Here is a 24,309-nt window from a genome sequence, read left to right as displayed (position 1 = left end):
TCTATTAGTTATTTTAATCCTTTTCTTTAATGAATAATTTACTGTCACATTTTAATTATCAATCCTTTTGATGACAATGACACATGTTATGAAGAACGCTTTAATTTGTTACATCCTCTCTGATTGGATAAAAATTATAGTTTTAACCAATGAAAATCGTCCTTTTATCTGACCAGTCTAATTGACATTTCTTACGCCGTAAAAATTAAATACAGTATGGATTTTGATAAACGACAGTGTGGATTTAGGCAGGTGCGTGTTTACACAATTACGTCATTGATATCTGTGTAAAACACATGAGTACACCACAGCGAACAAAATTGCTGGTTTGTAAAACCTTGGAAGAGGCTTTAAGGAAAATCCAGGAGCTGGAAATCGGTCGGTGGAATTACCGAAAACCCGAAAATCCCCGTAAATACCGAAAATCCCTTCCATTCTCAGAGGTATATAGCGTTTTCTTTAATACGCCCGGTTTTACTACTTTATTGTGTTCGAATGTTGTATGCCGTAATTGTTGGAGGTTGGAGAGGGGTGGGGAAGCCTAGGGAGGGTGGGGATGGGGGTCGTGGTGACTAAAACCCGGGACCCCCTTTCATTTTCAAAAGTTCGTACAAAAGAAGAGTATGCGAGGAGGTTCTTACGCCGTTCCTTCAAAATTGCATTGTGTTTTAGTGGGTTGTATGCTGTATATCTTGGTGGTTGGAGAGGGGTGGGGGAGTCGGAGTAGTTGGGTGGGGCAGGGAGTGATTAAACACCGGGAACCCCATTCATATTTCTAAGTACATACACAAGAGTATGCAGTATGGTTTAAAACTGTATTGTGTTTAAGTGGGTTGTATGTCGTGGTTGAGGTTGGTTGGAGAGTGGTGGGGGAGTCGGAGGAGGGGGTGGTGGCTACGAAGAAGTCTCAAATACTACTTTCACATATCTCATTTCAAATTGTAGAGGTAAGGGAGGGTAGGGTCGTACCTTACCGTATACAAAAAAGTATGCGAGGGTGTGTACGCCGATATTTAAATCTTCATTTTGGTCGTCCTGTATGCCAAAGTTGTTGGTGGGTGGAGGGGGGTGTGGAAGTCGGATGAGGGGGATGGCTAAATCCCGGGAAGTCCTTATAATTTCATATATGTTAATGTTTTAACGACTAGTTCAATATCACATTTCATTGTGTTTGGTTGCTATTCGTATTTTAAGTATATCGTATATTGAATGTTTTAAAGGTGTATTATTTGTTATTGATATTTCCTGTAATAAGTTATCCGTTTATTTCGTTGTAAAGCGCCTTTGAACGTGTGGTTAAAAATGGTGCTGTATAAGTTAATCGATAAATAACAATTGTGTATTGTGAACAAGTTGTGTGTCGAGAAAGGTGAATAACTGGTATCAAGCGGGAGTTGATTATACAATTGTCCTTATGTGTATCATAACGAATTGTATGTGTCTCAACTGTTATGTGGAATCGCTTGGTATGTTTCATTGCACAATCTCGTGAAGAAAGAAATGCAAATTGTACAATTTCACTTAAATACCATCACTGCACCTAAATACGAATCATCAACAGCATATTAACATTGGTCATGATAGGAAAGTGTTATTAATGAATAAAAGCATATTCTAATATTTTATATCGTAAAGCATACCGTTTAAATACTTACATGCAATACTCGTCTCAATATCGATATGGACATGCCATTGTGAGATATTGGTCCATGTCTGTTATCTATCAGTAATGACACCCCGCTGTGACAGATTCTTATCGTGCGGTCAGTACCTGGAACCATGCTGTCACTGATGACTATAATACGATGTGTATTGAACCCCAATCAATGGCGTTCTGGTTCAAAACGGAATGCTCCTGTGAACCAGAAATTAAATCTTGTATTTACACGGAGGTAACAAGTAAGAGTACGCGGTGTATGAAATAAACATCGGAAGTCTGAATATTTATTTCTTAGTGTAATGCAGTTCAAGAGTACGTTGCACGTCAGTGTTTACGATATTAAAGAAATTTAATATAATACACCACTGAGGGCCATATGACATAATAAGGACAGGCCATTTACCCATCGAAGGTGTATATGGACCGAGGCGTAAGCCGAGGTCTGTTCACCTTCGGGGGCTGAGTAGGCGGTTATTATAATGCCATATGTCCCGAAGTGGTATATTATATGAAAGAGGATGATCTTAAGCGAAGTGATATTGCTAATTTTCGACCATATGAGAGCGTTCAGTTATGGCAGGATAAATGTGGACTTGAATTGAACCAAAGATTTGTATTATATATATTTTTTTTTCTAATTTAGATGAAAAACAGATTGTTCATTCACCGTGCTATATTCAGGCCACACCACGAGGAGGCGCTCTCGTCATGGCCCATCCCCCACCCCCACCCAAAACCTACCCTCATTTAGTTGAAGAAGTTTCAACACATTCCTAATTTGTTACGTACTACAGCTTCAGAGAACATTGAAATGCAACAGCATCTTCAAAAAATCATAAAAAATTGGTCTAATTGCAAATAACCTCCCTCCCTTATGGACTTTCATTTCGTATTATTTTAAGACGGACTGCTTATGCAATGTTAAAAATATTCATCAATTAATCCCGAAAGAAATCGATACTTATTTTGAAATAATCATCCTATTCTGCAAAAACAGTTAGGTTGCCGAAACATTCACGGGAATGACCGTAAAGTGATATGTTCGAATTAAAGGTAATTAACAACCGTCTTGCCACTATGACAGTACTCGTGAACTGTACCTTGTTTGTTATATAGACCTATCTAGCTCACAAACATTTTTCTATAAACCTTAATATCCCGTTTTAGAACTATTCACATAAACGCATACCAGCATTTCAATGGGTTATTAATCATACAGAAATGCAATGTTGTAAGTCCAAGTAAGAGAGCTATGTAATGGCTCTCTTCAGCAACAATGTAGCACTAGTTAACGCGCAAGGGTTGTGGCAAATGTAAAGCATGTATAATAATAGAAGTTAATTACACATATGATAGCCTGAACAGTCAGTGTATAAAACAAAATAAATAAAACATATGTACAAGATGTAAAACTGAGTTGACAAAACAGTTGTATAATGACTGTCAATTATCAAGCAAAGCATACAAAGAACCCATGGCTAGAAAGATAGGTATAATGGTGTGACATTGTTGGCAGTACTGTTGAATGTCACGTCAATGCATATGTCTCAGCTTTCCCTAAAGGGGGACATAAACTGAAAACATAAGCACCCTTTTTTCATTTTTTAAGTACAGTTGTTACTTCATGCGTACCTCAAAGACTCGAAAGCGAAACGCGAGGAAAATATGCCTGTAACATGTCATGTTGTCGAGCAAGTTCGAACTCTTCATGAACTTTTCCTGAACTATTTTTATTTATTTGTTGTTGATGCGATATAGAGAAATATTTCATCATAAAGCGATGATTAAGGAATAATCCATCCCAGTAAATGTAGTCGACATCAGCTAACCGTATTTATTGCTGGCCGTTTACAAAAGGAGTAATTGCATTTGCGACGTGAGTTGCGCTGAGAGATATGCCACCTCAGTGAGACTGAAGTTTCCCTACAATGGGATTCACGGCGGGTCTCTGCAGCAACAAACTCACGCGCTTAAATGGGTTTCACCGATTGTCTAGCTCTGACATAAATGGTACACCCCAAAATTGAATTTACCATGTATATCGTTTGACATAAAAGTGCATGTTGACATCAGCTAGCCGCTATTATTGCTTATTATTGGCGCATGGTTTTCGACGACGACAAAAGGTTAACGCAATTTGGAAAAAGGAGTAGTTGCACTTGCGACGCGAGTTGCGCTGAGAGATATGCCACCTCAGTGAGACTGAAGTTTCCCTACAATGGGATTCACGGCGGGTCTCTGCAGCAACAAACTCACGCGCTTAAATGGGTTTCACTGATTGTCTAGCTCTGACATAAATGGTACACCCCAAAATTGAATTTACCATGTATATCGTTTGACATAAAAGTGCATGTTGACATCAGCTAGCCGCTATTATTGCTTATTATTGGCGCATGGTTTTCGACGACGACAAAAGGTTAACGCAATTTGGAAAAAGGAGTAGTTGCACTTGCGACGCGAGTTGCTCTGAGAGATATGCCACCTCAGTGAGACTGAAGTTTCCCTACAATGGGATTCACGGCGGGTCTCTGCAGCAACAAACTCACGCGCTTAAATGGGTTTCACTGATTGTCTAGCTCTGACATAAATGGTACACCCCAAAATTGAATGTACCATGTATATCGTTTGACCTAAAAGTGCATGTTGACATCAGCTAGCCGCTATTATTGCTTATTATTGGCGCATGGTTTTCGACGACGACAAAAGGTTAACGCAATTTGGAAAAAGGAGTAGTTGCACTTGCGACGCGAGTTGCGCTGAGAGATATGCCACCTCAGTGTGACTGAAGTTTCCCTACAATGGGATTCACGGCGGGTCTCTGTAGCAACAAACTCACGCGCAAGCACTTCAAAAGGTATGACATGTTTTCCAGAGTAGACACAGCATGGCACGAGCAAAAATGATACAAAATGTTACACAATTCAAAAACACATTTTATGAACAAAAAGACATACAATAAAACACATAACATCTAAAATGACATTTTTTTTTTGTACCGGACAATGGCGCACAGTAAATCCACAACAAACAATTGAATGCGCTTATGCATGAATTTGATGTTACTCCATATAATGGGAAATTTTCGTTTGGTAATTTTCAACACGCTTTTTTCGGGTACGTCGGCGTCACATGATCTCCCATATGAGGCGCCCTATCAGATATGGTAAAAAACAGTAAAATTTGGGGTTAGTCCGTAAGTAGCTGGACATGATGAAGGCAACGACATCAGCATTTACGTAGTTTCAATTAATCTAGATGTTCCTGTACTTAACGAATGTTCTGGTCTTACCGAGCGCCATATCCGGTGATCTTATATATATATCGAAACAATTAACACACATAATTACAACACAACTGAGAAGCACAATTAAGGCGTTTTCGAAGCACAGCTAGACAAACTGATACATGACATAGGTCTTTAATATATTTAAATGTCCGCTGACTGGATTTAAATGTATGTTTTTTTTTAATTTCTTTGCCATTTTGATTTCATCTATATTTGTTTTAATCGGTGGTAGCTGTGTGAATTATTTTGTTGTATTATTTTCATTTTAAAGAAGGATTTTGAAAAGTTATCTGCATTTCATACAGCGCCCTTAACTGACTGTGAACACAAGTGGAGGTTACACAATTTCTACAAACAGTAAAAAACGGGGACCAAGTGACAGTTGAAAAGATGGAAATAAACTGGGCAAAAGAAACGCGAAATTATACACCAATAGATTAAGTTTGGTAAAATGTGGCAAATATCACAACAACACAAGCATGACATGGACATAAATAATGGTTGCATAGAAGTATTCATGTTGAGCTTCATTTTTTCGAGAACAACCTCAGTTAAGAAGGTCCGTAAATTCTACATTATATAATAAAAAAATGTGTAGATTTAAGTTGAAAATAGTTGCCCGTTAATTTTATAAAATTGCAAACATAAGTACAGCTGCTTAATTCAATGTACAACGCGATCTACTTGCGTGCGGCGTAGTTAAAGTGTACCGATTTCTTACTTTGTAAACCGTTCATAGACATTTGAGGTTGTTTTCGTAGGAAATGGCCAAGGTGCTCCGAATGAAAACATCGGCGTATATGCATAAATAGATTGCATAGATTATAAATATAACAAAGTGACCACGAAAAAAATATTGCATAGAATAATCAACATCAACTCATTGCACACAATATCTGATACAATACAAATAAAACATTACAAAATCATGTGCTACTGTCACCGACTTTAATGTGAACTGATTGGTAACTGAATGTGAATTTGCAGTGAGCATTAAAAGTCCTAAATGAGCTAATTCTTGAAAAATAATTTAAATTAAATTATAATACCATATACATCTTTTCGTAAATTTTTACAGTTGTTACAATCTGTGAAATCTTGTCTTACTTAGCAAGTAGCGATGCTTTACTTTATCAAACAGTCGGCTAACCACAATAGAAAATCTGCACAAGTTAGAGAACAAAAGGTGACACACATTACATATAATATTAACATATATACAAAAACAACACTATCTTGAAATACTCCTGTAGTTTAGTATTAAGAATTGTCTTCTGAGAACATTATGCCAAAATATCGAAATGTTAAACCGTCTCATTCTTAAATTAAGTTGGTGAATCCCAAACATCTATTTCAGCCGTAATTGCGAGTTAAAAAACGTCACAGATGCTAATATATTAATATGTGTAAACATCTATCTCATTACTTTTAATTAAAATACAATTTGAACTTTTGTATAGAAATGTTAGGTAATGAAACCAAAAAATAAATAAAAAATATTGCAATGTGCTTCTGGCTGGATTCGAACCATTATCATGAAACCCTCAAAATATTCTTAGTCCCTGTGCTTAACACTACAGGCTAAAGCATTGAGTATCGAGTGGAGGTTTTATTAGGGGTGTGCTACCTTAATGGTCGCATACTTCAGGAACTGTACAAATACATTTCTATATTCCCCAATGTTCTTTCATATTATTTGTACACTGGTGACACGTCATCTTGTTTTGAGTAATAGCTGGATTATACACTCAATTCGCCCATTCTTAATCATCATGATTTAATTTCAGCTCATATAACTGTCTTAGAAAACAACACATTGCAGGGAATGTGTATCGGTTTAGTGGCAGTGAACTGCTACTACCATTCTTCTTTGTGATTACGCTTGGCTAGAATAAATCGCGTTATTAATCACAAGCTGAGGGATTTCGCTTTCTGTACGGCAAATTGGATTCGCACGCACGCAAGCACGCATGCACGCACGCACAACTGCTTTGACTGTAGTCAGTGGCAAAAGTACAATAAATGAAGACAAACTTCATCCTGCAATGTTTATTATGCTGAACACATGAACAGATACAAATTAACATTATTGACGAATGAAACGAGCACAATTACATGTACCGGCACACTGCCGACCTAATTCTATAAAACAACTTTTTCAGTCCCTTTTCATTTAAATGTACTTTGTCTCGCATGAACTCGGCTGGAAAACGTATGTGGGGAAGCCGCAAAACTTCAACGAGCTCTCTCTCTCTCTTCCCCAGCAACTGGTTAATTCGTGCGCGCTGGCTTGCAAAAGACCTGTACCCCAACCCGTCCCGGAATGCTCCACGCTCCCCAATCTCCAACACCAGGATGGTAGATACACCACTGTCAAGGAAGTCCTGGGCAATGTCAAGTACGGCCGCCACTATGTCCTTCGGTACGGATGTAGTTGTGATATCATTGCCGCCCAAACTCACTACCACCAAGTCCGCCCCGTACATCTTCACCTGTTTCAAAAGTCCTGGTTTGGGTTTGGAAGCTTTCATCCCGCCCGCACCAAAGAAACGCACCTCCATAGGCACCTAAAAGAATACATTTAATATTGTAAATGGCTTCACAGTCGTTGCCTTTGTAATATTCTTTTCAATTATCACCTCATTGCAACATTGTTTTAATAATTGTCATCCGTATATATTCAATTGAAGTAAAACATAATATATACAAAACAGAATATATATGCGGCCTTTCAATTATAGAATTACTACACAACTTATGACTGTAACATTTCCCAGTGTGCAAAGTGCTTAAACATCACATATGAATACATAATATATCATTGTACATTCAGACCTAATATTTAGTACGCTTAATTAGGTTGAGTCATTAAATCGTGACAGTAGGTGTTTACAAAAAGTCTACAAGCTGCACTCTCACAGATTGACCATCCTAAAACTTTTTAGTACGAGTATATTGGCATGTCGTTATATGACAACTAGAAACAAACACGTATAAATCGCCGATGTAAGCTAACTAAATAGGAAGTTAGGTTTTACTGTACATAGTGAGTGAACATGAAAAAACAACGCACCTTGATGTCCTCATTGCAGAATGCGTCTAGTCGCCAGACGTGACTGTCCCCGAAAATTGCAACTTTCTTCATTTTTAATAACAAGGGTGAACATAACATACATGCAATATATTTGAACACACCTTTATATATACTGACAATCTGACGATTGTGCTCAAGCCATGCCAAGGTGTTAATTCTGCTACAAACACTCATTACACGGTTCTAACTTTGATATATCAACAAGCGCTTTCATTAGGTACTGCGAATTCACACCCTTTTACCAAACACGTGAAATTTAACATATCACGCTCTCAAGGTGTTCCGACTTTAATTAGCCAATTTTAAAATCCATATTCGCTTTCAACTATTCCCCAAATATTCCTCGCCTTTCTTTTTAAAAGCAAATGCTTACAACGCTTTTCCTAAAATGTATTCACTAAATCTATATTGTACTATTATTATACCAAGAACAATATGAATATAATTGATAAAACATACATATATATAGAAACACTGACGTGCAATGTACTCTTGAACTGCACTGCATTAAGAAATAAATATTCCGACTTCAGATGTTTCTCTCATACACCGCGTACTCTTACTTGTTACCTTCGTGTAAATAAAACAGAACAGATATTTTATTAAGACTTGTACAACGTACATCATCTTCTTAACCACAAATGAATAATAAATAAACAAACACATGGTATGACATAGGTTATACATAATATGAAATAGAATCATAAATACATTCAAAAAATTATTCACATCAGGTGAGGATGAACAAAACTATTATAATTATAAGTGAATATTTAAAGTTTATCTTCAAATACTCCTTTGTGTAAATACAAGATTTAATTTCTGGTTCACAGGAGCATCCCGTTTTGAACCTGACCGCCATCGGGGTTCAATACACATCGTATTATAGTCATCAGTGACAGCATGGTTCCAAGTACTGACCGCACGATAAGAATCTGTCACAGCGGGGTGTCATTACTGATAGGTATCAGACATGGACCAATATCTCACAATGACATGTCCATATCGATATTGAGACGAATATTTCATGTATGAATTTAAATAGTATGCTTTATGATATTAAATCTTATATTTAGCCTTTATTCATTAAATACACTTTCCTAACATTGTCATGACAAATGTTAAAATATGTTGATGATTCTTATTTAGGTACAGTGATGGTATTTATGTGAAATTGTGCAATTTGCATTTCTTTCTTCGCGAGATTGTGCAATGAAACATACCAAGCGATTCCACATAACAGTTGAGACACATACAAATCGTTATGATACACATAAGAACAATTGTATAAACTAGGCACACAATTGTTAGATATTCTTTTTCTTATGTACAAGTGATTCAAAGGTAATATTTCTACTATTGATACAACCTTATTCATTGTGATTTGACTATAATGTTTTCTGGCTTCATGTAAATGACCGTCCGATACTCGTATTGGGTATCATATGAATTGTAGTTAGAAATTTACATTATATCTGCCGCCATGTATATATGTTTTGTATATGACCTCATTTGCCATGTTTATGGTATGAGAGAATAAACCGTGTTTGACTTTGACTTTGGATATAATCAACTCCCGCTTGATACCAATTATTCACCTTTCTCGACACACAACTTGTTCACAATACACAATTATTATTTATCGATTAACTTATACAGCACCATTTTTAACCACACGTTCAAAGGCGCTTTACAACGAAATAAACGGATAACTTATTACAGGAAATACCAATAACAAATAATACACCTTTAAAACATTCAATATACGATATACTTAAAATACGAATAGCAACCAAACACAATGAAATGTGATATTGAACTAGTCGTTAAAACATTAACATATATGAAATTAAAAGGACTTCCCGGGATTTAGCCATCCCCCTCATCCGACTTCCACACCCCCCTCCACCCACCAACAACTTTGGCATACAGGACGACCAAAATGAAGTATTAAATATCGGCGTACACACCCTCGCATACTTTTTTGTATACGGTAAGGTACGACCCTACCCTCCCTTACCTCTACAATTTGAAATGAGATATGTGAAAGTAGTATTTGAGACTTCTTCGTAGCCACCACCCCCTCCTCCGACTCCCCCACCACTCTCCAACCAACCTCAACCACGACATACAACCCACTTAAACACAATACAGTTTTAAACCATACTGCATACTCTTGTGTATGTACTTAGAAATATGAATGGGGTTCCCGGTGTTTAATCACTCCCTGCCCCACCCCAACTACTCCGACTCCCCCACCCCTCTCCAACCACCAAGATATACAGCATACAACCCACTAAAACACAATGCAATTTTGAAGGAACGGCGTAAGAACCTCCTCGCATACTCTTCTTTTGTACGAACTTTTGAAAATGAAAGGGGGTCCCGGGTTTTAGTCACCACGACCCCCATCCCCACCCTCCCTAGGCTTCCCCACCCCTCTCCAACCTCCAACAATTACGGCATACAACATTCGAACACAATAAAGTAGTAAATCCGGGCGTATTTAAGAAAACGCTATATACCTCAGATAATGGAAGGGATTTTCGGTATTTACGGGGATTTTCGGGTTTTCGGTAATTCCACCGACCCGCTGGAAATGCAAGATAATTTGTGCCTGACTCTAGTACGAAGAATTTTGGGAAGACAGTATTAAATATTTCCATAATTTTATGCATTATTTAACTATTGATGCTTGCAAATCATTTTTTTCAGCAAAGCACACAGTGATTTGGTGGGAATGAGCTGAATTTTGACCTTTACAAAATTTATTGACATTTAACCTAAACTAACCTAAACAAGTTAAACAAATGACAATTGGCTTTATAATGGTAGTCCTAGTTGGGCCTCATGTTCTACAGCACTGTAGTTTATCAAATGACCATATATCTTTATACTGGTAGTCATAGCTGGGGGACACGTTCTAAAGCACTGTAGTTTATCAAATCACCATATATCTTTACACAGGTGGTAATAGCTTTGGGACACGTTCTAAAGCACTGTAGTTTATCAAATGACCATATATCTTTTAACAGGTAGTCATAGCTCGGGGACACGTTCTAAAGCACTGTAGTTTATCAAATGACCATATATCTTTATACAGGTAGTCATAGCTCGGGGACACGTTCTAAAGCACTGTAGTTTATCAAATGACCATATATCTTTATACTGGTAGTAATAGTATTGGGACACATTCTAAAGCACTGTAGTTTATCAAATGACCATATATCTTTATATAGGAAGTCATAGCTCGAGGACACGTTCTAAAGCACTGTAGTTTATCAAATGATCATATATCGTTATACTGGTAGTAATATCTTTGGGACATGTTCTAAAGCACTGTAGTTTATCAAATGACAATATATCTTTATACTGGTGATCATAGGTGGGGGACACATTCTAAAGCACTGTAGATTATCAAATGACCATATATCTTTATACTGGTAGTAATAGCTTTGGGATACGTTCTAAAGCACTGTAGTTTATCAAATGACCATATATCTTTATACTGGTAGTCATAGCTGGGGGACACGTTCTAAAGCACTGTAGTTTATCAAATGACCATATATCTTTATACAGGTATTCATAGCTGTGGGACACGTTCTAAAGCACTGTAGTTTATCAAATGACCATATATCTTTATACTAGTAGTCATAGCTTGGGGACACGTTCTAAAGCACTGTAGTTTATCAAATGACCATATATCTTTATACAGGTAGTAATAGCTTTGGGACACGTTCTAAAGCACTGTAGTTTATCAAATGACCATATATCTTTCAACAGGTAGTCATAGCTGGGGGACACGTTCTAAAGCACTGTAGTTTATAAAATGACCATATATCTTTATACAGGTAGTCATAGCTCGGGGACACGTTCTAAAGCACTGTAGTTTATCAAATGACCATATATCTTTATACTGGTAGTCATAGCTGGGGGACACGTTCTAAAGCACTGTAGTTTATCAAATGACCATATATCTCTATGCTGGTGGTCATAGCTGGGGGACACGTTCTAAAGCACTGTAGTTTATCAAATGACCATATATCTTTATACTGGTAGTCATAGCTTTGGGACACGTTCTAAAGCACTGTAGTTTATCAAATGACCATATATCTTTATACTGGTAGTCATAGCTGGGGGACACGTTCTAAAGCACTGTAGTTTATCAAATGACCATATATCGTTATACTGGTAGTCATAGCTTTGGGACACGTTCTAAAGCACTGTAGTTTATCAAATGACCATATATCTTTATACTGGTAGTCATAGCTGGGAGACACGTTCTAAAGCACTGTAGTTTATCAAATGACCATATATCTTTATACAGGAAGTCATAGCTGGGAGACACATTCTAAAGCACTGTAGTTTATCAAATCACCATATATCTTTATACAGGTAGTCATAGCTGGGGGACACGTTCTAAAGCACTGTAGTTTATCAAATGACCATATATCTTTATACTGGTAGTCATAGCTGGGGTACACGTTCTAAAGCACTGTAGTTTATCAAATGACCATATATCTTTATACAGGTAGTCATAGCTGGGGGACACGTTCTAAAGCACTGTAGTTTATCAAATGACCATATATCTTTATACAGGTAGTCATAGCTGGGGGACACGTTCTAAAGCACTGTAGTTTATCAAATGACCATATATCTTTATACTGGTAGTCATAGCTGGGGTACACGTTCTAAAGCACTGTAGTTTATCAAATGACCATATATCTTTATACAGGTAGTCATAGCTCGGGGACACGTTCTAAAGCACTGTAGTTTATCAAATGACCATATATCTTTATACTGGTAGTAATAGTATTGGGACACATTCTAAAGCACTGTAGTTTATCAAATGACCATATATCTTTATATAGGAAGTCATAGCTCGAGGACACGTTCTAAAGCACTGTAGTTTATCAAATGACCATATATCTTTATACAGGTAGTAATAGCTTTGGGACACGTTCTAAAGCACTGTAGTTTATCAAATGACAATATATCTTTATACTGGTGATCATAGGTGGGGGACACATTCTAAAGCACTGTAGATTATCAAATGACCATATATCTTTATACTGGTAGTAATAGCTTTGGGATACGTTCTAAAGCACTGTAGTTTATCAAATGACCATATATCTTTATACTGGTAGTCATAGCTGGGGGACACGTTCTAAAGCACTGTAGTTTATCAAATGACCATATATCTTTATACAGGTATTCATAGCTGTGGGACACGTTCTAAAGCACTGTAGTTTATCAAATGACCATATATCTTTATACTAGTAGTCATAGCTTGGGGACACGTTCTAAAGCACTGTAGTTTATCAAATGACCATATATCTTTATACAGGTAGTAATAGCTTTGGGACACGTTCTAAAGCACTGTAGTTTATCAAATGACCATATATCTTTCAACAGGTAGTCATAGCTGGGGGACACGTTCTAAAGCACTGTAGTTTATAAAATGACCATATATCTTTATACAGGTAGTCATAGCTCGGGGACACGTTCTAAAGCACTGTAGTTTATCAAATGACCATATATCTTTATACTGGTAGTCATAGCTGGGGGACACGTTCTAAAGCACTGTAGTTTATCAAATGACCATATATCTCTATGCTGGTGGTCATAGCTGGGGGACACGTTCTAAAGCACTGTAGTTTATCAAATGACCATATATCTTTATACTGGTAGTCATAGCTTTGGGACACGTTCTAAAGCACTGTAGTTTATCAAATGACCATATATCTTTATACTGGTAGTCATAGCTGGGGGACACGTTCTAAAGCACTGTAGTTTATCAAATGACCATATATCGTTATACTGGTAGTCATAGCTTTGGGACACGTTCTAAAGCACTGTAGTTTATCAAATGACCATATATCTTTATACTGGTAGTCATAGCTGGGAGACACGTTCTAAAGCACTGTAGTTTATCAAATGACCATATATCTTTATACAGGAAGTCATAGCTGGGAGACACATTCTAAAGCACTGTAGTTTATCAAATCACCATATATCTTTATACAGGTAGTCATAGCTGGGGGACACGTTCTAAAGCACTGTAGTTTATCAAATGACCATATATCTTTATACTGGTAGTCATAGCTGGGGTACACGTTCTAAAGCACTGTAGTTTATCAAATGACCATATATCTTTATACAGGTAGTCATAGCTGGGGGACACGTTCTAAAGCACTGTAGTTTATCAAATGACCATATATCTTTATACAGGTAGTCATAGCTGGGGGACACGTTCTAAAGCACTGTAGTTTATCAAATGACCATATATCTTTATACTGGTAGTCATAGCTGGGGTACACGTTCTAAAGCACTGTAGTTTATCAAATGACCATATATCTTTATACAGGTAGTCATAGCTGGGGGACACGTTCTAAAGCACTGTAGTTTATCAAATGACCATATATCTTTATACTGGTAGTAATAGCTTTGGGACATGTTCTAAAGCACTGTAGTTTGTCAAATGACCATATATCTTTATACAGGTAGTCATAGCTGGAGGACACGTTCTAAAGCACTGTAGTTTATCAAATGACCATATATCGTTATACTGATAGTAATAGCTTTGGGACACATTCTAAAGCACTGTAGTTTATCAAATGACCATATATCTCTATACTAGTTATCATAGCTTTGGGACACGTTCTAAAGCACTGTAGTTTATCAAATGACCATATATCTCTATACTAGTTATCATATAGCTTTGGGACACGTTCTAAAGCACTGTAGTTTAACAGATGACTGTATATACTCCGGTACATATCTATACCTAACACTGGTTTATATGGCAGGAAGTATATTGTCTTCAGCTGTGTTCTTATTCCACTGACCATACACATTTATATTAGAGATTTTGACTGGACTTTACCTTAAAAGCTCTGTTTTTTTATTAAATTCTCTTACCATATAACTCTATAAAGGTGACTTTCTCATGCACTGTAGGTCAATTGACAGATGTTCATTTTTTTTAGATTTGGCCTAAAAAGACCTGTAGCAGTTAACAAGCTATTAGATGCACAATAGCACAAAATGACCACCACCACTATCACCCTAAAGTGTGTGCTTGGTGTCTGTCTACACGTGCTTGCTTCTGGAATGTTGAAGAACAAACTGTGTTGAAACGCCAACTGGTAAGACTGTGCTTTGTGTTTGTAATTTTGTATGATAAGACATTTATTGTTTCCGCCAGGCCTAAAGGAAATGTCTATGAACAAGTACAGGTCTATACACAAGTACAGGATTGAAATATAAACAACGATTTCAAGAGTATTGAGTTGATGAGTGAGAACAAAAATGATATACCCATGTACATTTACATGTTCAATAAATAGTGCATCTCATACTCTGAATAATAATTCATTTTGCTATTAGGAGTTGGTTATGGACCTTTGCCGCCCTTCATCCAGAGCCTTCCACAGAGATGGCAGATATATCGCTGCCTGGACCAACAGTTGACCATGCCGTTGAGTCCATGATATCAGTAGCAGCCATGAAAACATCTACAGAATTACATCTGCGGCCGTGGCTATTAATGGATACATTCTGCACCACTTCCATGTGTAAGAATAGAACTTTCCAAGTCCTCAGCATAAGCATTTCTGTATTTAAAACGAAAAATAATTAAAAAAAATAAATATAGTTTTAAATAATTATATACAGGCAAAGTAAATTATATAATTTGTTTCATGAATGTGTTGTTTTTTTAATTGCTGTTAAAGCAACAGTGTGCACCAGATGATCAAATTGCAAGTTTATTAAGTTTAGCAGTTATTTCATATTTTTCCATTCAAAAAGATTACTGGGTATGTCTACCTAGTAGAATTAATTTCTTACGCGTGATTGGCTAGTCGATGTTATCACATGATATAACCAAGTTAGGTGTATAGCTTTAATATACCACTTGATTGAAGTAAGCCTTCGTAGCACAGTTGATACAACACTGGACTTCAATTTCGGTGACACATATTTTTTTTACATGTTTGTACTTTTTTTACAATTATGACATAAAAGCGTAACACATTCTATTAAATAATTGTCCTGAGATATGTTACAGAAAAAAAACTTTTTTAGTTCCAATCTGGTGTACAGTCCCTTTAAGGCCTTATACCGTACTTGTAGACTTATTGTTTATGATATACTGTTTAATCATTTTATTGTATATGGGCAACATTTTATGTAACATCACTTTATGTAAAAAGTAAGCCTTCGTAGTACAGTTGATACAACACTGGACTTCAATTTTGGTGACACATTTTTTTTTACATGTTTGTACTTTTTTTACAATTATGACATAAAAGCGTAACACATTCTATTAAATAATTGTCCTGAGATATGTTACAGAAAAAAAACTTTTTTAGTGCCAGTCTGGTGTACAGTCCCTTTAAGGCCTTATACCGTACTTGTAGACTTATTGTTTATGATAGTCTGTTTAATCATTTAATTGTATATGGGCAACATTTTATGTAACATCACTTTATGTATTTTTTTTTATAAAAAGTCACTGTGAATATAAACAGTTTTCAAATATGTACATTAAAATTGCAGGCTGTCAGTTTGAAACGTCTCTACTCTGACAGAAGGAAGGGAATGAATACCCAGGATTGTTCCTCAGGAAAATCTCTTCAACAGGCTGTTGTCAGTTTGCATGCTCTTTGGATGGAATTACTCTACCTTGGCTTGCAGAGAATCTGTGATATAAAAGACCTCTTTTGTGCTGCATTGTGTCATTGATTTATTGTATTTTATATGTATTATGCCACTATTGTAAAAACAAATGGGCATATGTTTTAGCGTATGTTTTCAAACAGACACATTTATATTTCAAACAGACACATTTATATTTTTGAATAATTTGAAAATACATTTTGTAGGTTGACTTCAATCCATGAAACATTAATGGTAGGTTATATTTGACCAGAACATGACAAGTATTGTTTTCGGAGTTTTTTGGTCGAAGGTGAAGGTAATGGCTAACAGTGGTTATTCTGCACAATGAACCTTGAATTCTTTGACCTAGGACCATTAATATTTAGTGATTGATATATCAGTCCAACTCATATGTGAAAGGGACATGATGAAATTGAGCAAGAGCTTATTAGCATTGCAAATTATTATTTGTTCATTTTTAGCTCGACTATTCGAAGAATAGGTGGGCTATACTATCATTAACAATTCTGCGTTAAAGTTTTCATTTTATGTAATAAAATCAAGAGTTTTTATCCAATGGTAATCAAACTTGGTCAGACTATTTGTCGGCATGTTATCTTGAAGATGTATGAATATGGGTCATCCCTGGTCAAATTCTAGGTCACTAGGTCACATCTTAGAGAAAATATTTCCATGTCATAAATTCAACATTTTTTTCATATCTTTATGAAACTTGGTCAGAATATTTGTCTGCATACTATCTTGAAAGTTTTTTAATATGGGTCATCCCGGGTCAAATTCTAGGTCACTAGGTCAAATCTTAGGAAAATCATTCCACATCATAAATTGAACAATTTTTGTCAAATCTTTATGAAACTTGGTCAGAATATTTGTCTGCATAATATCTTAAAAGTTCTATAATATGGGTCATCCCCTGTCAAAACCTAGGTCACAAGGTCAAATTTTAGAAGAAAGAATCCCACAGTCATAAAAATTCATTAATTTTAGTCAAATCTTTTTTAAACTTGGTCAGAATATTTGTCTACATGTTGTCTTAATCATTTGTGAATATAGGTCACCTCAGATCAAAAACTAGGTCACTAGGTCAAATCTTAGGAATTACTTTCCTGATGTCATAAAAAAAATCCATGCTTACCAAAGCTATCCATATCAGTTAATAACTAAATTCAATTGTTATTTTATAAACACACATCCCAATCATGAATTTCAGATCTAACCATATTTTTCAAAAATTTAAATTTTAATTAACTTTAAAAATATTTGTGTACATGAAATCTTAGATGATAAAGTGTGTCATCTAGGGTCAAAAACTAGGTCTCAGGGACAGATCTTTTTGGAAAAGCTGATGTATTTATAAAATGTTCGTTTTTCCTCACACAAATGGAATAGTTTCTGTTGATCAGGTTATTTGTATGAATGATATCTCCGATAAATATAAATATGGGTCTTTTTGGTTAAAAATACTAGGTCATTAGCTCAAATCCTAGGTTTGCAAAATTGCATTGTCAAATAGAAAATCAAGCTTTGCCGCGTTGGTGTCTTGTTATTTTTTTTATTTTGACAGGCACATTTTTATAATCTTAACCAAATCAAACCTTGTTTTGTCACATTGTGATTCTTATTCACTTTTTTTATTTAATTGTTTTATTGCTTTTTACAGGCACATCACACTATTATTGTATTTACGTCCAATTCCAAGAGGCGTAGTAGAGCGCACTGTTTTACGACAGCTCTTGTTAACCTGTAAAGTGAAACCTGGTTATAAAAATGACATGACTGTGTCATTGTGTTGGCAGGCCAGGAGGAGGGCAGCATCAAATACATCTACAAACTTAGTATACAAAGTATTATAGAATTGCTTTCGGGGCCCATAGGATCAAGGTCACTAAAACAAAAAAATATTGAAACTTAATCGCACAACAAAGGCTTAATTAATTAGGTTTGTCTGTCAATCATTGAAAACTTGTTGTTTTTTTTGCATTGCAGCATTTCATGCTTAATTTTTATTTTGTCTCTTTATTGCATATTACCTTCATCATTATTGTATTCATTTCTAAGACAAAGCAGCATATAGTTGAGGGCACTGCCCCATGACAGCTCTTGTATATCCTAAAAAGAATACAATAGTGATATACCCTGATATAGGTAGTTTTGGTACATTATCACGGTTTTAATTTTAGCTTTACTGGCCAAAGATCAGAATATCTGATGTGATGGTAATGTGTACGTAGTATGTGCTTCCTAGCGCCTGTAAACAATTGCTTGTGAACACCATACAGTCTTTAGTTATGATTGTATCTCAATAAAACAGTATTTAGATATCCAATAGAGCTCGGTTCCTTTCGAAAACCAGTCAGATCTGCCCATGCATGCCTAGATTATAGGCCTTGAACGTCTGTGCGACTGTAAACAATTGCTTGTGAACATGGTACAGTCTTCAGTTTTAATTGTATATAGATGAAACTTGTACAGTATTAAGATATCAATTAGAGCTTGGTTCCTTTCGAAAACCAGATCTGCCCATGCATACGTAGATTATGGGCCTCAAAAGTAAAAAAAAATGCTATTTTTAGCCAAGTCTACATGAGCGAAGTCTATTTTTAGACAAGTTTACATGTAAAGTCACAAATTCATGTGAAAAATTGTTCATATTAGGCCCCTGGGGTCATTATTGGCCACGCCACTGGGTTCACCGGTTTGGTATACTAAATTGGGAAATGTTTGAAAATCTTTATGTCTGAAACAACTATGCAGACCCTTGTTATTTTGAATAAGGATTATTTTATTGGTCTGCTACCATGGTTGTTCAAATTATGCCCCTAGGGTCAAAACTGGCACTGCCCCCAGGGGTCACAAGTTTTTTAAGAAATATTTTCAAAATCTTCTTGTTTCAAACCACAAGGCTCATATCTTTGATATTTGTTGTGGAGCATTATATGTAGACCGTCTAGCAAAACAGTTGAAATTATGTGCCCTGGGCCGGGCCACCATCCATTTTGTCCTTTTAAAGCTACAAAAATGAAAATTTGACCAATAGTACAGTTTTGTAGCAAATTTTATTCTCCTCAGATGACCTTTACTTGGCACATATTAGAATACTAGTAGTTCATGCAACTAATCTGCTTACAACACTTTCTGTTCTCAGATGTTAAATGTGCAACGTTTTAAGCTAACTCAAACACAAAACGTGAACAATATGTTTGTTGGCTATTACTCATACATACATGCTCTGGATCAAAAATAACCACATGAGCCATGCCACTAGAGCATAGGCACTCATGGGCCTCTTGTTTTTTTTAGAAAAAAAGCATACTGATCAACCCTATTTATTTTAGAAGTTAGCTGAAACTAAGAACTTTTTTTACCTTACTTTTATATTAGATTGTGTATTGCTAAGATTTTTGCTTAAAGCTCCATTTAAGGTAACTGATCATCTCAAATGTAACAGCTTTTGCCTTCAAACTTTAAAAATTTCATTGAACCAGTGGGTTCATCATGATGCACATCTGTAAATGTTTCTCCCTAATATGGGCTTTTATGTTTGCAAACAGAACATTGAACAATTGGCTTTCTGTGTAAAGTAAACCCTGTCCAGAACATTTGTCAAATTGCTGTGTCAGCACTTGTTTGAATGGATTTATTTTATTTTCATATTATGATTTCAAATAAAGTATTTAAAAATGTTGATTTCTTGTATGAAGTGATTACTATAATCCTTATAAGGTCAACAGGAAGCTTGAAAAAGTATCTGTTACATGTATTAAGGCATGATTAAAATCATTTTTCCATTTTGCAAAAAGCAGATGGTTAATTTATACCACCTTCAGGTAGTCATGATGAACTCTTCAAAGATATCCCAGGTAAAGGTAGTCACGATAAACTCTTTCAAGTTATCCCAGGTATGCATGGTCACCTCTTAAAAGATATCCCAGGTATTCATGATCACCTCTTCAAAGATATCCCAGTTATTCATGATCACCTCTTCAAAGATATTCCAGTTATTCATGATCACCTCTTCAAAGATATCTATCCCAGGTAGTCATGATCACCTCTTCAAAGATATCTATCCCAGATAGTCATGATCACCTCTTCACAAAGATATCCCAGGCAGTCATGATCACCTCTTTAAAGATATCCTAGGTAGTCATGATCAACTCTTTAAAAATATCCCAGATATTCATGATCATCACCTCTTCAAAAATATCTCAGGTATTCATGATCACCTCTTCAAAGATATCCTAGGTAGTCATGATCAACTCTTTAAAAATATCCCAGATATTCATGATCACCTCTTCAAAGATATCCCAGGTAGTCATGATCACCTCTTCAAAGATATCCCAGGTAGTCATGATCAACTATTAAAAGATATCCCAGATATTCATGATCACCTCTAAAAGATATCCCAGGTAGTCATGATCCCCTCTTCACAGATATCCCAGGTAGTCATGATCAACTCTTAAAAAATATCCCAGATATTCATGATCCCCTCTTCAAAGATATCCCAGGTAGTACGGTAATGATCAACTCTTAAAAGATAACCCAGGTAGTCATGATCAACTCTTTAAAGATTTCCCTTTGTAACCATGCAGTTGTTGCAAGCATACTTTAAAGCCCTGGTGAAGGGGAGATCAATGCAAACTGAACATGGATGGTTTGTGTGGAAATGAGCCCACTTTTTTGGTAGAAAGTTCTATGTGATTAGTTAAACAACAGGTCAAATTGCAGATGATGTTAGCAAAATGATGCATGAAGTTAAATGACAGGCCATAGCTGTCAGACTTGAAAGGAAATTCACTTGGTGGTTTAAGCGTGAACAAAAGCCAAGATCAATCAATGCTTCAGACCCTTGATCTATGTATTCCAGGGTGATTTGCAAACGAAAGTGTATAATAGTTACTGTGTACTTTCAGGAGAATTAATTTGTGGCACAGTTCACATAAGTTCCGCTTATGTTGATTTTTCCATGCAGATAAGTAACCATACTTGTATGAAAAATTATTTCTCAATTTCACCAAGCATAGAAAACTACCAACAATGGAAGTGTTTTTTGTCACAGACTCAATCATGTCATCTAAAATCCACACAATTCTTTCATATTTTTTCAATCTTTTCTTCAACTTTGGCCCATTTCAGATGAACTTTTTTCAAAGCACAGTAAAAAAGACCTTTATCATATAGTTTCTTGTAATTCCTCAGGTGAATCCAAATCTGTTTAACTAGTAGTTGCTTCACATAATCCAACCTATTTTTGTATATCTTCTTAATCCAATGTTCTTGTAACTCCTCAGGTGAATCCAATTGTTGAGCTAGTAGTTTTCTTCACATAAACCTATTCTTGTAGATCACTTTCTTAATCCAATGTGACCTTTTTTCTCTAATTCCATGTCTTCATTAAACCAAAAGTTACCTATTTCTCAACACATCCAGTGAAGACTTTCTTTTAAGTCTTTACTGATTCTAACCACATTTCTTACACTTGTATAGATCCTGAGTTTTATCTGTAGACTTCAAATCAAACAACTTTTTTTCATAGTTTTCCAAACATAGCATGACCTCTTTGCTCCTCAAGTGTATCCAGGTGAACATCCAATTTCAAGTCATGATTCCAGGTGATCAGTTGATGAACTGCATTGCTTAAGATTTAGAACTTCACATAAGCTGTCACCGCCATAACTACTCATATGAAGCATTGAAGGCTGGGGCGTAGCCAGCATTATGCACTTACGCATGTGTGTAACATCAATTTGAAAAATGAAAAAATAAATATGGGAAAAAATGGCATCAAATTCAAGGGCTAAGCTAAATATTGATATCAGAATAAAGGGAAGATCAGCTATAGTAAGCATTTTTTCTGTGTTGGATAGCTTACTGAGCCTAAATCAATCACTTGGTTACTACAAGGTCGGCGGCCCCGAACCTATAAATCCCTCCAAATACACATCAGTGCCCAACATGTTAGTTCTATATTTCATTTTTTTTCCTTGGGGAGCCCCCTACAGCTACAGGGATATTCCTCCTTCAACACCATCCCCCTTTCGTGCGTAACATTCAGTAAAGCCTGACTACGCATCTGGAAGGCATATACCGGGTACCAAGTAAACTGAATGCAGTACTTAAAAGTGACTCGCTTTTGTTTTTGGACCAAATATTAGTTTTCCCGGTAATGCATCTGAAAAAAAACTATTTTTATCATTTTTTTTATGTTATGAATAATGCAGAAAAAAATCCAGTGCATAAAAATTTATTTTGGTTTTTGTGGGGTTCAAACCCACGCCAGGAAAAACCAAAGTGAACAGTAAAAAAAAACAGCCGGCTAGTCAACACAGCCACCGGGACTTTAACAAAAATGGTGGATATGTTGGCCCCTTATGGAAACATTCATTATATCACATGATACATTGTCAATCAACCAATCAAACAACACATCAGCCGTAATTAATTTTGAATACACGTTTGAAATTGTGGTCTTCAACATTATTTTGCTAAAGGGTTCCAGCTTTTGCTATTTTTGTTTTAACACTCCTTTCCTTATGATTTAACACTTAACAAATTACGTGTCCCCCAGCTATGACTACCAGTATAAAGATATATGGTCATTTGATAAACTACAGTGCTTTAGAACGTGTCCCCCAGCTATGACCACCAGCATAGAGATATATGGTCATTTGATAAACTACAGTGCTTTAGAACGTGTCCCAAGCTATTACTACCAGTATAAAGATATATGGTCATTTGATACACTACAGTGCTTTAGAACGTGTTCCCCAGCTATGATCACCAGTATAGAGATATATGGTCATTTGATAAACTACAGTGCTTTAGAACGTGTCCCCGAGCTATTACTACCAGTATAAAGATATATGGTCATTTGATAAACTACAGTGCTTTAGAACGTGTCCCCCAGCTATGACCACCTGTATAGAGATATATGGTCATTTGATAAACTACAGTGCTTTAGAACGTGTCCCCCAGCTATGATCACCAGTATAAAGATATATGGTCATTTGATAAACTACAGTGCTTTAGAATGTGTCCCCGAGCTATGACTACCTGTATAAAGATATATGGTCATTTGATAAACTACAGTGCTTTAGAACGTGTCCCCCAGCTATGATCACCTGTATAAAGATATATGGTCATTTGATAAACTACAGTGCTTTAGAACGTGTCCCCCAGCTATGACCACCAGTATAAAGATATATGGTCATTTGATAAACTACAGTGCTTTAGAACGTGTAACCCAGCTATGACTACCAGTATAAAGATATATGGTCATTTGATAAACTACAGTGCTTTAGAACGTGTCCCCCAGCTATGACCACCTGTATAGAGATATATGGTCATTTGATAAACTACAGTGCTTTAGAACGTGTCCCCCAGCTATGATCACCAGTATAAAGATATATGGTCATTTGATAAACTACAGTGCTTTAGAATGTGTCCCCGAGCTATGACTACCTGTATAAAGATATATGGTCATTTGATAAACTACAGTGCTTTAGAACGTGTCCCCCAGCTATGATCACCTGTATAAAGATATATGGTCATTTGATAAACTACAGTGCTTTAGAACGTGTCCCCCAG

General features: G+C 36.1%; 2 protein-coding genes and 1 long non-coding RNA gene across 4 annotated transcripts in view; all 3 read left to right on the top strand.

The window, feature by feature from the left end:
- Positions 1–24,309, top strand: part of LOC128242170 (rotatin-like) — a 152,640-nt gene that overhangs the window by 50,644 nt on the left and 77,687 nt on the right. The window lies entirely within an intron of this gene.
- The window catches only part of LOC128242180 (rotatin-like), an 86,742-nt gene that overhangs the window by 32,034 nt on the left and 30,399 nt on the right, over positions 1–24,309 (top strand). Inside the window, exon 8 of one of the 2 annotated variants that reach the window (XM_052959256.1) lies at positions 10,756–10,813. The exons of the other annotated variant lie outside the window; for it this stretch is intronic. The gene's annotated coding sequence lies outside the window, so the exon portion shown is untranslated. Of the gene's footprint in view, positions 1–10,755; positions 10,814–24,309 lie in introns of those variants that run through there. 2 annotated transcript variants of the gene reach the window in all.
- Positions 15,035–20,410, top strand: LOC128242184 (uncharacterized). Its single transcript, XR_008262554.1, has 3 exons — positions 15,035–15,188; positions 15,430–15,617; positions 16,603–20,410. It is a non-coding gene; the product is annotated as an uncharacterized LOC128242184 (long non-coding RNA).

Source organism: Mya arenaria, chromosome 8 (genome assembly GCF_026914265.1).
Source record: "Mya arenaria isolate MELC-2E11 chromosome 8, ASM2691426v1".
Lineage (NCBI taxonomy): Eukaryota > Metazoa > Mollusca > Bivalvia > Myida > Myidae > Mya > Mya arenaria.
Note: the sequence above shows the minus strand (reverse complement) of the source record. Positions and strands in the feature narration are given on the sequence as shown.